This window comes from Odocoileus virginianus, chromosome 28, assembly GCF_023699985.2.
Source record: "Odocoileus virginianus isolate 20LAN1187 ecotype Illinois chromosome 28, Ovbor_1.2, whole genome shotgun sequence".
NCBI lineage: Eukaryota > Metazoa > Chordata > Mammalia > Artiodactyla > Cervidae > Odocoileus > Odocoileus virginianus.
This window is the reverse complement of record NC_069701.1, coordinates 41,154,710-41,167,359: the sequence shown is the minus strand read 5'-3', so window position 1 is coordinate 41,167,359 and position 12,650 is coordinate 41,154,710. Positions and strand designations below refer to the sequence as shown.

The window sequence follows — 12,650 nt, the reverse complement described above, 5'->3', positions numbered from 1 at the left end:
TGTTATCCAGTGTCTGCATCAGATAGAGATCCTTTCCACACACTATTAAAATATGCAATATCATCAAAATCTATTAGTTTATGATAATCAAAAGCCACAAGTACATGATTTTTTTTTTTTACAGAAAACCTCTGAACCTGCTTATTAGGGTCCATCATCATTGAAATCATATAACTACAGTGTTTGGAGGAATACAGGGTAATTAGGGTTTGGGGAATTCTAATACCTCGTTCCCAAGTCTCAAAGATGAGTATCTGTTGAGAATTTGGACACTGTGAGTGCTGACTTAGGAATGAGGATAACACCGAGAGGCTTTGCCAACCAGCACCCGCCCCCACGGCCCCGGAAGGCAGAACAAGAAACGGGTGTGTTGTCTGAGCTCCTTCCTTGAATGAGTGAATGATCTCATTGCAGTTGGGAAAGCTTTTTCTTTCTCCCCGACACCTCCTTAAAATCACTCTAACTTTGACGAATGATATGATAGCTGTGAGACGTTGCCATTTTTACCCATTCCATTCATTTATTCAATAGACGTGATCATGTTGAGCCACTTTACGCCAGGCACCGGGCCAGGTGCTGGAAATACATCAATAAATCAGGTCAGCAGGCTGAGTGTCCAGGCAGAGAAACAGATGAGTAAGTGAAAAACTGCTTCTGGTTTGAAAATCGCATGTGCTGTGGCCAGGAATGGCTCTTGAGATGAGCTCACATTGGTTGGATCCTCCACACTGAGATGCAGCGCTGAGGTCGCCCCGTGGCCAAGAGCTCCTCTCTGCCCTTCTGCTCCCCCAACCCCTACTGTTACATGGGTTGGCCAATAAGCTTCCATGGGGGAGAAGCCAGAAAGAGGTGGACAGACGTGCAATCGACATCGATCAACTGATGCGTCCATGTGTCAAGCTAAGAGCTCTTATGTGCATTTTGGATCTTTGCCTTGGACTGCCTGGTGTCCATCTTTACCAAGTTAATTAGGAATCAAGGGCTTGGTATTTCATGCAAAAAAAAGGGGGGGGGGAGCTGAAAAACATTTTGCTTGAGATTGGCATGTATATTAGTTCACTAGGGCTGCTATAACAACATTTCACAGCCTCAGGAGGCTTCCACAGCAGACATTCACTGTCTCCAGTCCTGGAGGCTGCAGTCTGAGCTGGTGTGAGCAGGGCTGGTCCCTCCGGAGGCCTCTCTCCTTGGTGTGTAGACGGCTGTCTTCTGCCCGTGTCCACACAGGGCCGTCCCTCTGCGTGTACGTCGTGCCCTAACCTTCTCTCCTTATAAGGACACTAGGCCTGTGGGATTAGGACCCACCCTAGTGACCACATTTTACCTTAATCAACTCTTGACAGTCCCCATCTCCAGATTCAGTCACATTTGGGGTGCGGCGGGTCAGGACTCCTGCCCAAGATTTGGGGAAGGACACAGTTCTGCCCGTGACAACTGGCTTCAGCGGCATCTTTGGCCATCTGTGATGTAGATCCACTGGTCATCTCCCCACCTGCAGGGTTAACTTCCTGCTTATCACATTTCCATTTACAAGCTCTGAACATTGACTAGTTTAAGCTGGAATGGCCAGGGCCAGCTCAAGGATCACAACATACCTTTTACCCCATTGAGAACATTGTTTTAAAAATGAATCTGAATTTAGCAACTAATAATGTTATGTATCCTTCAAGGTAGGCTTCAACAGTACATGAACTGAGAACTTCCAGATGTTAAAGCTGGATTTAGAAGAGGCAGAAGAACCAGAGATCAAATTGCCAACATCCGTTGGATCATCGAAAAAGCAAGTGAATTCCAGAAAAAGCATCTACTTCTGCTTCACTGACTATGCTAAAGCTATGCTATGCTATGCTATGTTGTGTGGATCACAACAAACTGTGGAAATTTTTTCAAAAGATGGGAATACCAGACCACCTTACCTGCCTCCTGAGACACCTGTATGCAGTTCAAGAAGCAACAGTCAGAACCGGACATGAAACAACAGACTGGTTCCAAATTGGGAAAGGAGTAGATCAAGGCTGTATATTGTCACCCTGCTTATTTAACTTATATGCCGAGTATATCATGAGAAATGCTGGGCTGGAGGAAGCACAAGCTGGAATCAAGATTGCCGGGAGAAATATCAATAACCTCAAATATGGAGATGACACAACATTTATGGCAGAAAGTGAAGAGGAACGAAAGCCTCTTGATGAAAGTGAAAGAGGAGAGTGAAAAAGATGGCTTAAAACTCAACATTCAGAAAACTAAGATCATGGCATCTGGTCCCATCACTTCATGACAAATAGATGGGGAAACAATGGAAACAGCAACAGACTTTATTTTCTTGAACTCCAAAATCACTGCAGATGGCGAATGCAGCCATGAAATTAAAAGATGCTTACTCTTTGGAAGAAAAGTTATGACAAACATAGAATATTATACAAAAAAAAGAGAGAGAGACATTACTTTGCTGAGAAAGGCCCGTATAGTCAAAGCTATGGTTTCCCCAGTAATCATGTATGGATGCGAGATTTGGACTATAAAGAAAGCTGAGCGCCAAAGAGTTGATGCTTTCCAACTGTGGTGTTGAAGAAGACTATTGAGAGTCCTTTGGACTGCAAGGAGATTCAACCAGTCCATTCTAAAGGAGATCAGTATTGAATATTCATCGTGAGGACTGATACTGAAGCTGAAGCTCTAATAATTTGGCCACCTGATGCAAAGAGCTGACTCATTGGAAAAGATGCTGATGCTGGGAAAGATTGAAGGCAGGAGGAGAAGGGGGTGACAGACGAAGAGACGGTTGGATGGCATCACCAATGCAATGGACATGAGTTTGAGCAAACTCTGGGAGATGGTGAAGGACAGGGAAGCCTGGCTTGCTGTAGTCCATAGGGTTGCAAAGAGTCAGACACGACTGAGCAATTGAATGACGAACGACAACAAATATGTAATGTTATTCTCTCCCCTCCCTCCCCAAATAAAGACAATAAAATTAAAAAAAAATGTATCTGGAGGAATTTCCCTGGTGGTCCTGTGGTTAGGACTCAGTACTTTCACTGCTGAGGGTCTTAGTTTAGTTTCTGGTCAAGGAAATAAAATCCCCCGAGCCACGCAGCCACAAAAAGAAGAAGAAAAAAAAAACCCCAGAATCTGGAAATACCCGAGATTCTCATTTTTAAATTATGTCCCCACTTTTTAATTATATCCTTACTACCACACCTGAAGAACATCTAGAGTAATTTCTTTCTACCTCATTGGTGGAGCTATAAGGTGTTAATGACCATTTGCCTTTCTTTGTGGCCGGAGGCAGATGTGTTTATCCTGGCTTTTAGTTTTGTCTAATTGTGTGTGTTTATACCGTGTTTAGGGCACCCCTGGTGGCTCAGATGGTAAAGAGTCTGCCTGCAATTTGGGGGACATGGGTTGGTTCCCTGGGTTGGGAAGATCCCCTGGAGAAGGGAATGGTGACCCACTCCAGTATTCTTGCCTGCAGAATTCCGTGGACAGAGGAGCCTGGTGGGCTACAGTCCATGGGGTCTCAAAGGACTGGACAAGACTGGACAAGGCTCCTGTGATTTTCTTGTGCCGCACTGATCTTCACATCCAATGCTTATTGCAGGCCACTTCTCTGGAGGGCATGCAAGTTTAGCTCACAGTAGTAGGATGAGTTCGACATATGAGGCAGACTTGCTTCCCGTGAACGGAGCCTGGACCGCCCGCTCGAAACCCACGGGGCCCTGGCCGCCTCCTGCCCTCCTCACCCGGCCCTGCCTGACTCCACCGCTGCCCGCTGCCCAGCCGGCCCCTCTGGCCGCACCTGTCCCTGGCCGGGATGATGAGATGGTGATGGCAGGGGTGGCCCGCGACTTGGCGGGGGCTGACGGGGAACACCACCGCTGTCCCCTGCCGCCCAGAGTTCTCGGAACCTGCTGGCTGTGGTTCGGGACAAAGAAAGAGAAATGAGGCCCATTTCTTGGGCACTGGGGGTGGGGATTTTTTTTTTTTTAATCTGGATTAAAATATTTAGCCCCGAGTAACATCTCCCCTGCCCCAAGGCCACAGCAAAGCCTGTGAATGCAGGAAGGTTCCAGGTAGCATGGAGGAGCAGGGCGCCCGGAGCACAGAACCGCCCACACTGCGCCCTGAGGTGCCGCCCCAAGGGATTTCTGAGAGCTGATTCCCAGAGCCGGGCTTCTGGGAACCGCCCAGCCCTGGACCTGGCCTCATAATTCACGCCACCAGCTGGTCTGGGCTTCCACCCGGGCAGGATGGGGACGCACGGTTTCTCTTTATCTGGCTTCGCAGCGTGGAAGTTGCAGCAGGTCCTGTGCGTGGGGAGGACGGAGGGGGAGGCGTGGGGGAGGCTGGGGTTCTCTGGGTCAGCAGGCAGGGCCTGGCGGAGCTCTGTCCGCCTGCCTGTCGCTCTGCCTCGAGCCCCAGCAAGAAGCGGGTGAGCAGCCCCACCTGCGGGCTGACCACTGCCCGTGGAAAGGCCCCTGGGAGCCCGCGGGGAGCAGTTCCTTCCCGCTGGACCAGCCAAGCGGCGCACCGTGACCCAGCCCACTCTGCAGGCCCCTCAGACCAGGCTGGAAGGGCCCGGATCATCCACGCCCGACCTCCTTCATTCAGCGCTCACGGAGAGATAGAGGGCCTGCAGGCAAGGAAGTGGGGAACAGGACAGGTAGGATCCTGGGGAGGAGACAGGACTTCGGGAAGGGATTGCCGGTCATTTCTTCAATCACTCGGTGAGACATGCCCCACGGGGAAGGACGGGGAGCAGGGAGAGCTGAGACCAGTGGCAGCGCTGCCCAGAGCTGGTCTGATGGGGGAGGATGGTGGGCGAGAGCTCGGTGCTGTGGCAGCCACGTGGAGGTGGCGAGACCTGGCTGCCCCCCAAGTCCACACTAGGCCTGTCTGAACAGACCTGCTCGGGCACCTGAGTGAGCTGCCAGTAGCCCTGACCAGACCTCATCTCCTCCATCCCACTGGGCAGTGGGGGACCCCGAGGTGTAAGATGTAGTCTCACCCCAAAGGAGAGGCCATGCCAGGAACAGCCCATAGACTTTCGCATCAGCACCTCCATCCCTAAGTACAGTTTGAGTACCTTCCTCTGTGCAGCGGAGGGTAGAAATATCCGTCTCCCACCCCTGGTCCCCGGGAAACTCTGACTTGGCAGATGTAATCCAGTTATGGATGTCACGATGAGACTGCCCAGGATTTAGGGTGGGCCCCACATAGAGTGAATGTGTCCTCATAAAAGGAGGGGAGGACACAGACCCACAGGGAGAAGGCGTGTGAGGACGGAGGCAGAGGGCATAGGGATGTGGCCGTGGCCCAAAAATGTGCGTGCGTGCATCACTCGGCTGTGTCCGACTTTTTACAACCCCATGGACTGTAGCCCACCAGGCTGCTCTGTCCATGGGATTCTCCAGGCAAGAATGCTGGAATGGGTTGCCATTTCCTCCTCCAGGGGATCTTCCCCACCTAGGGATCTCCCGTGACTCCTGCATTGGCAGGCGGATTCTTTACCATCTGAGCCACAAGGGAAGCCCTCGGGCCCAGGAACGCCGAGGAGTTTTGGCCACCATAGGAAGCTGAGGGAGCAGCATGGAAGGGGATCTTTCTCGGAGCCTCGCAAAGGAACCAACCCTGCTCACACCTTCATTTGGGATTTCTGGGAATGGAAGCACTTGGTCAAAAAGTCTAGGGCCCTCAGAATAGGAGAGAATACATTTCTGTTGTCTCAAGCTGTCCAGTTTGGTGGTGGTGGTGGGGGGGGTGTTCCTTGGTGGCTCAGTGGTCAAGGATCCACCTGACAATGCAGGGGACTGGACAATTCCAGCCCTGGTCCGGGAAGATCCCACATGCTGCAGAGCAAATAAGCCCGGGCCCCCCAGCTGGAGAGTAGTCCCCGCTCGCCGCAACTAGAGAAAGCCTTCGCAGCGACGAAGACCCAGCACGGTGAAATATAAAAACAAAACTATTTTAAGGAAGAAGCTGTCCAGTTTGTCCCTCTTACCATCCCATGTGGGGGTAAGACCACGGAGCAGCAGGCACAAGGCAGGAGAAGCACAGGAAGATGGAAAGAAAGGTGAAGCCCTGGTTCCCGTGGGCGGCGTGCAGGGGAGCTGGGAGCAGGGAGTGCTGGGAGGTGTGATCAGTCCTGGCGCGTTTTAGTCCTCCGGTGGGCGGCGGGACCTGGGCGTCCGGGGGAGCATATAAGACTTTCCTCTCTGTTCTCTTGTATCAGTGAGCTATTGCGGATGGACAGCTTTTTCAGAGGGCCCAGGATGTGGAGTCCAGTGTTGAGCTTGTTTTCTGTACATTCCTGCCTGAGGTTCAGGCTGCTCACACGGGGATAAGCGATGCTGGGGAGCGTCAAGCACCTGGTCCAGGTGGGCACGCCTCATCAGATCCCCAGGGACCGGAGTGGGATGCCGGCACCAGTCACACAGCCAGTCCCGAGACAGTCACTGACAACAAGAGAAGAAAAGGGTCCTTTACATCAAACAATTTAACACTCTTTGACAATGTAACTTTGACCTCTAAGTAAACATCTTAAGACAGAAGACACTCCACCTTTGCCCGAAGGCTGGAAGCTCTTTGCACCCGGAGATCTATCCCTGTGGGTGGCAGAAAAACTGGTTTTCTCTTGCCCCTGACCGATTTCTCACCACGCGATACTGATATTGCCTCTGGGGGCCAGAAGCTGTGATCCTGCCTACCCCCATCCCCACCACACGCACACACACACACACACACACACACGCACACACGCACACACACACACACACACACGGATGCTTTCGTCCTTGCTGTGCCTCCTGGGAGTATCTTCAAGCGATGGCCGGTGTCTGCAGGACAGGGGCGGCTGCCGGGTGGAGACCACCGTGAGTCCCCCTCGAGCCCTGTCCCCCACTCAACGGGCACCCTGGCTCCAGAAAGCCCGCCCACCGCGACCCGGGCTGTCAGGGCTGGTTCCTCCCCGGCTTCTGACACACTTGGGCTGGAATCCACAGCTCGCCCAGCAGCTGGCCACCCTTGTGGCCCTCGAACCTGCCAGGCTGGTTCCCACCTCTGGGCCTTTGCACTGGCTGTTTCTCTCTTCCCAGAACACCCTGGCCTCGCCTCTCTCATGGCTGATGTCTCCCCGTCACTGAGTTCTCACGCCGTGGAGTCACCTCTTCCAGGAGGTCACCCCGCCAAGTAGCCCCTCTCGCCTTTCGAGGTCTCGGGGCAGCTCTTGGCCAGCTCCCAGTGGAGAGGGGGAGGCCAGAGCCTCAGGCAGTGGGGCGATGAACCTGGTGCTGAGAGAGGAGGGAGGGGTGAGGTCACTGGGCCACCTCCTGCCTCAACCACGGCAAGCCCGTGATGTTCCATGGGGCCAGGTGTCGAGGACATAGCGGGGGAGAGGACGCAGCCTCGGCCCTCAAGGAAACTTGTTTCTGTGGGAGCAGAAGGAGTGCAGAGGAGGGGAGCCTCGGGGGGAAGCATCACCCTTGGCCCGGGAAAAGCAAGGCGGTCTTCCTGGAAGAAGCAGCGTGGAAGGTGGGACAGAAAGGATGAGTAAGAGTTAGTCATTTGTGGAGAGTCGGGGAGGAAGGTCCAGGCAGAGGGAGCAGCAGAACAAAGCCTGGGAGCAGAGCCTTCACGAAGCTGGGCATCTACAAGACACTTCACCCCTTTTTCTCAAAGAAACGGGGGGGGGGGGCAGGCTCAGCTTTGCCAGAATTCCCAGAGAAGCGGGTTCCTCCCTCCCACCCCTTCTCTGGCCCCCCCTCCTGCCCACCTTGGGACAGTGAGGGGACCCCCAAGCCAGGCTGCTGGGAGGAGCAGGCCCGCCCCTCCCCACGCCTGCAGGCTCCTTCCCCCCACCCCCCCACAGCTGTGCCCCGGGGCTCAGGGGGGCGTGGGAACGGAGCCTCGGGCTCCCGCCCACTGGCCAAGCAGCAACCTGCCTGGAGATGACAGGCTGCGGTATCTCATGAGAACAAGGATGAGGACCCCTAATAAAAACAAGAAAACAAACCCAACCAGACCAGCAAACCTCACCGCTGCGGTGTGGCCAGCCAGGCTGAGCTGGGGGCTGACTTCTCTGGACTCCGGGCTGAGCTAAGCCCGCCTGGGACGGGAAGTGGAGGAGACAGGGCAGGCTGGCGGGCAGGGCCAGCGCGTGGGGCCCGGAGGACGCCTGCTGGGCAAATACAAGGACCCCGGTGGCCACACGGAGGTCTGGAAGCGCCTGGCCTTCAGACACCCCAGTGCCCCGGCCCTTGGCCTGTCTCTGCTCAGGCGCACGGAGCCCAGACCACAGGCCCCAGGCTGAGCCCAGGCCTGAGATGACAGCCGGGGAGCCTGGACGGGTGCACAGGCCGGGACAAGACGGCTTCCACGGGCCCCTTGAGATCGGCCGCCAGCCCGTGACGCTCCAGCCCACGCGATGGCGCCAAGTGGCAGCGGTCCGCCCAAGCCTCAGGCTCTGTGGGGCGCCGTGTCTCTGGGCCAGAGCGCGGGGGTCTGGATCCGGATCCTGGCTTCCTCACTTGCTGTGTGATCGTGGGTAGATGCCTCTGCCTCTCTGTGCTCGGCTGGCTTGTCTGCGGTCTAAGAGGAGGGCAGTCCCGCCATGGTTCTCCAGAATCCGCCCCTCCCCGCAGGAGACAGGAGTGAGTCCACAGCAGGGAGGGCGAGGGGCCAGCTCAGGGGAAGGGGTCTGAAGCCAGCGACGGACATCGGGTCTCCTGAGCTTCCGGGTGAGGGTGGGGGTGCTTGGGGATGGCACTGAAGGCCACGGGGCCAGGAGTGCAGAGAGAGGAGGCCGGACGCCCTGGAGGCCCAGCCTGGGACCGCTATGGACTGACTCCGCCAGAGTCAAAGGGAGCCCTCGGGGGCCTAGGGGCTTGCTGAGCAGACGCAGAGACCACACTCCCCAAGGAGAGCAGTGGATGAGCAGTCAGCGACCCCCACGTGGTGTCGCCGGCCGCCTCCTACGCGCAGGGGTTCCCTGGCTGCAGCCTCCCCACCCCCATGTGACTGCGGTTGTTACTAAGCAGTCTTTTTCCTTCCTCCCATACTCAGGGGCCGGGGGGCAGGGGCAGGGCAGGTCTCCTTCCTGGGGGCTCCGTGTGCCCCCGCCCCGCCCCGTCCTGGGGATGGAGCAGGAAGGTGATGATCACTGGGGTGAACAGCGGCCAGGAGCCCCTTCTCCGTCACTGAGGACCTTGGATGGCTCAAATGCCCGGCCGTAGCCAGGAGGCTGGCCCCAGTCGCCTGCTCACTTCTTGTGCCTTCCACCCACACCCCCACCCCCACCCCCACCCCCCTGTGCCCGTTACAGCCAGCAGGGTCCTCGGGGCTGGGCGCGTCACAGTGAACAAACGCAGGTGTGGGGGGGCTTCCCGTCCATGAGGAGAACTGACAGCATCAGAAGAAAAAAAGAAAGAAAAGAAAGTGAAGTCACCTGTCGTGTCCGACTCTGTGACCCCGGGGATTGTAGCCTACCAGGCTTCTCCATCCATGGGATTTTCCAGGCAAGACAGCAATGCATAAACAGAGCCACTTCCCCTGCTGAGAAGGCTCCAAGGCGAGCATGTGAAAGTTAAAAACAAAACCCCGGGCCGTCTAGGTTTTCCCCTGAAACCTCTATCTTTCCGGAACCCAGAGCCCCCAGCTTGGTGCGGGTCTTACTCGGTACCCGCAGCGCTCAGCTCTGCCGACCCCATACCCACCCCTTCCCCCCGCTGTGGCCAACCCCTGGGCTCCTTTTTCCGGCTCCTCACCCTGCGGAGATCCCCTTAACCATGGGGATCGCACAGGGCTCCACCCAGAGCCTGCCTCTCCATCTCATCCCCTGCTGACTAGGCAGTGACAGTCCCTGGAATGGGTTGAATCGTGCCCCCCCTGAGATTCAGGTCCACCTGGAACCTCGGAATGTGAGCTCATTTGGAAATAGGGTCTCTGCAGATGTAATTAGTTAAGATGGGGCCACACTGGAATAGAGTGGACTCCAAGTCCAGTGTTCTTATAGGAGGACCGTGTGAAAACAACCAGAGGAGACGGTCAAGTGCCAGAAGGGGGCAGAGACCACGTGCAGCTGCGAGGCAACGGACCCCAGGATCACCGGAAAGCACCAAAGGCTGGAAGATGCAAGAAGGATCCTTCCCTGGGCCCGCGGAGGAGCTCAGCCATGCTGACACCTTGACTTCAGATTTCTGGGCTCCTGAACCACGACAGAATAAAGCTCGGTTGCTTTAAGGCTCCCAGTTTGTGGTCACTTATTATGGCAGCCTCCAATCTGTGTCCCACCGAGACCCTCAAGTCACCCCTGCAAGTCCCCCTGCCTGCCAGACGCTCCTCTGTGGACATCTGTCCCCATTTCAGAATTCCTCGTCCCGGAATCTCATGCAGGCCGCCCAAGCCAGAGCCCCTGACTCCTCCCTGCCCTGCACCCCAACGTCGACATCTAGTGACTCACCCAGCCCTGCACATTCCACCTCCTGAAGCTTCCTTAAAAGCCAAAGAGATGCAGCCAAATGCAATCCCGAAAACTTTCCGACAGGTCTCTGGATCTCAAAACAAATAAAACCCAACTCCGAAAGACATTCCTGGAATAACTGGGGAAATCTGAACTCAGACTGGACAGCAGATGCCGAACTGTTGATTCTCTGGTGTGATACTGGTCTTGTGGTTCAGGGGGAAGATGACGTAGAGCCAGGAGATTCAGATGAAGGACTCGTGACGTACTGCCAAGTGGTTCAGAGAAAAGAAATCGACCTGTCTCGCTATCTTTCTACTGAAGGAAGGCAAAAGGGGGGAACATGGTCATGATTGTTGAGTCCAAGTGGGGGCTGTGGTTGCCAACGGTTCTTCCAACTTTCCTGCAGGGTGAAAAACTTCACAATAAAGAGTTGGGGTCGGTGGGCGGGGGTCGGGGCGGGGGTCGGGGCGGGGGTACGTCCCTGATGGTTTGGTGGTTAAGAATCCATCTGCCAACACAGGGCACTGGGGTTCGATCCCTGGCCCAGGAAGATCCCACGTGCCATGGGGCAACTAAGCCCACGCGCCACAACTACTGAAGCCCAAGCATCTAGAGCCCCTGCTCTACAACAAGGGGAAGCCCGAGCTCCGCAACCAGAGACCAGCCCGCGCTCCCTGCGGCTAGGGAAAGCCCGCGTGCGGCAGTGAAGACCCAGTGCAGCCAAAAGAACAAAATTTAAAACCTTTATAAGCTAAAACAAAGAGAGCCGGGGGAATCTCCTGAGCTCATCCTGTTCTCGACCCCCTGCCCCTGCCCCGCCCCGGCTCCCAGCACCCTCTCCTGCCTGGGGCGTCTCTGCTCCAGCTCTCCAGAGGCCCCCCCGGCACCATCACCGCCTGTACCCGACTCCCGTCCCCTCCAGCCCACTGTCCAGGCTGCAGCCGACTTAGGGCTCCAAACCAGAACCTTAACCTGCCCTTCTGAGCTTGACACCCTCCAAGCCTACTTCTCGGGACAGAGTTCAAGTTTCTTACGTGACTACGAGGTCCTTGGTCACCTCTCCAGGACTGCCCTGCTCTCAACTTCAAGCTCAACATTCCATCACGCTCTCTCCACTGACCTTACCTCCCACCCTTCATGTGACTTTTCTGCAAGTCACGTGCCACCGCCATGGGCTCTGTGGGGCACGCTCACCCTGCACACAGTCTGGCAGCTGGAATGCCACGTAGTAGGTACTTTTTGATGGCCTCTCTCCCCCACCCGACGGTTGTCCCCAGGAGGGGAAGGACTAGGGCTGCATTTGTCATTATGTCCTACCCTCCTGGCAGAGAACACAGCGCATTGTGGGTACGCAGTAAATAGCTGACGAGCGGATGGCTCTGTGGGGGCTGATGGTGGATGGATGGGTAGATGGATGGATGGATGAATGGGTGGGTGGGATGGATGGATGGATGAACTAGGACAAACAAAGGGGTCATGAGACCCTGGAGAAGGTGGGGGTCAGGTTTAACTGAAGAAGGCCTGGGAGAGGAGCTGAGAGCGTGGCCCTTTGGATGAAGCTGCGATTTGGTGAGCACTTCCTCTTTTCTGGACACTAGGCCTGGTACCTGACATGTGTCATCCAGCTTCATCCTCAGAGCAGCCCTTGGAGTGAGACATCTTCCCCTTTTCTAAGGCTGGTTTCATTCAGATCAGTTCAGTTGCTCAGTCGTGTCCGACTCTTTGCGACCCCATGAACCGCAGCATGCCAGGCCTCCCTGTCCATCACCAACTCCCAGAGTTCACTCAAACCCATGTCCATCGAGTCGGTGATGCCATCCAGCCAACTCATCCTCTGTCGTCCCCTTCTCCTCCCTCTTCAATCTTTCCCAGCATCAGGGTCTTTTCCATTGAGTCAGCTCTTTGCATCAGGTGGCCAAAGTATTGGAGTTTCAGCTTCAACATCAGTCCTTCCAATGAACACCCAGGACTGATCTCCTTTAGGATGGACTGGTTGGATCTCCTTGCAGTCCAAGGGACTCTCAAGAGTCTTCTCCAACACCGCAGTTCAAAAGCATCAACTCTTCAGTGCTCAGCTTTCTTTATAGTCCAACTCTCACATCCATACATGACCACCGGAAAAGCCATAGCCTTGACTAGATGGACCTTTGTTGGCAAAGTAATGTCTCTGCTTTTTAATATGCTGTCTAGG

General features: G+C 55.3%; 1 long non-coding RNA gene across 2 annotated transcripts; it reads right to left on the bottom strand.

Annotated features, from left to right (window-relative positions):
• Positions 1 to 5,951: 5,951 nt before the first annotated feature.
• LOC139031753 (uncharacterized) lies at positions 5,952 to 10,691 on the bottom strand. Of its 2 annotated transcripts, none has more exons than XR_011484229.1 (2): positions 10,457 to 10,691; positions 5,952 to 6,455 (listed from the first exon to the last, which is right to left on the bottom strand). It is a non-coding gene; the product is annotated as an uncharacterized lncRNA (long non-coding RNA). The 2 variants fall into 2 exon arrangements; XR_011484228.1 differs by lacking the exon at positions 10,457 to 10,691 and adding an exon at positions 6,562 to 6,718.
• Positions 10,692 to 12,650: the final 1,959 nt, after the last annotated feature.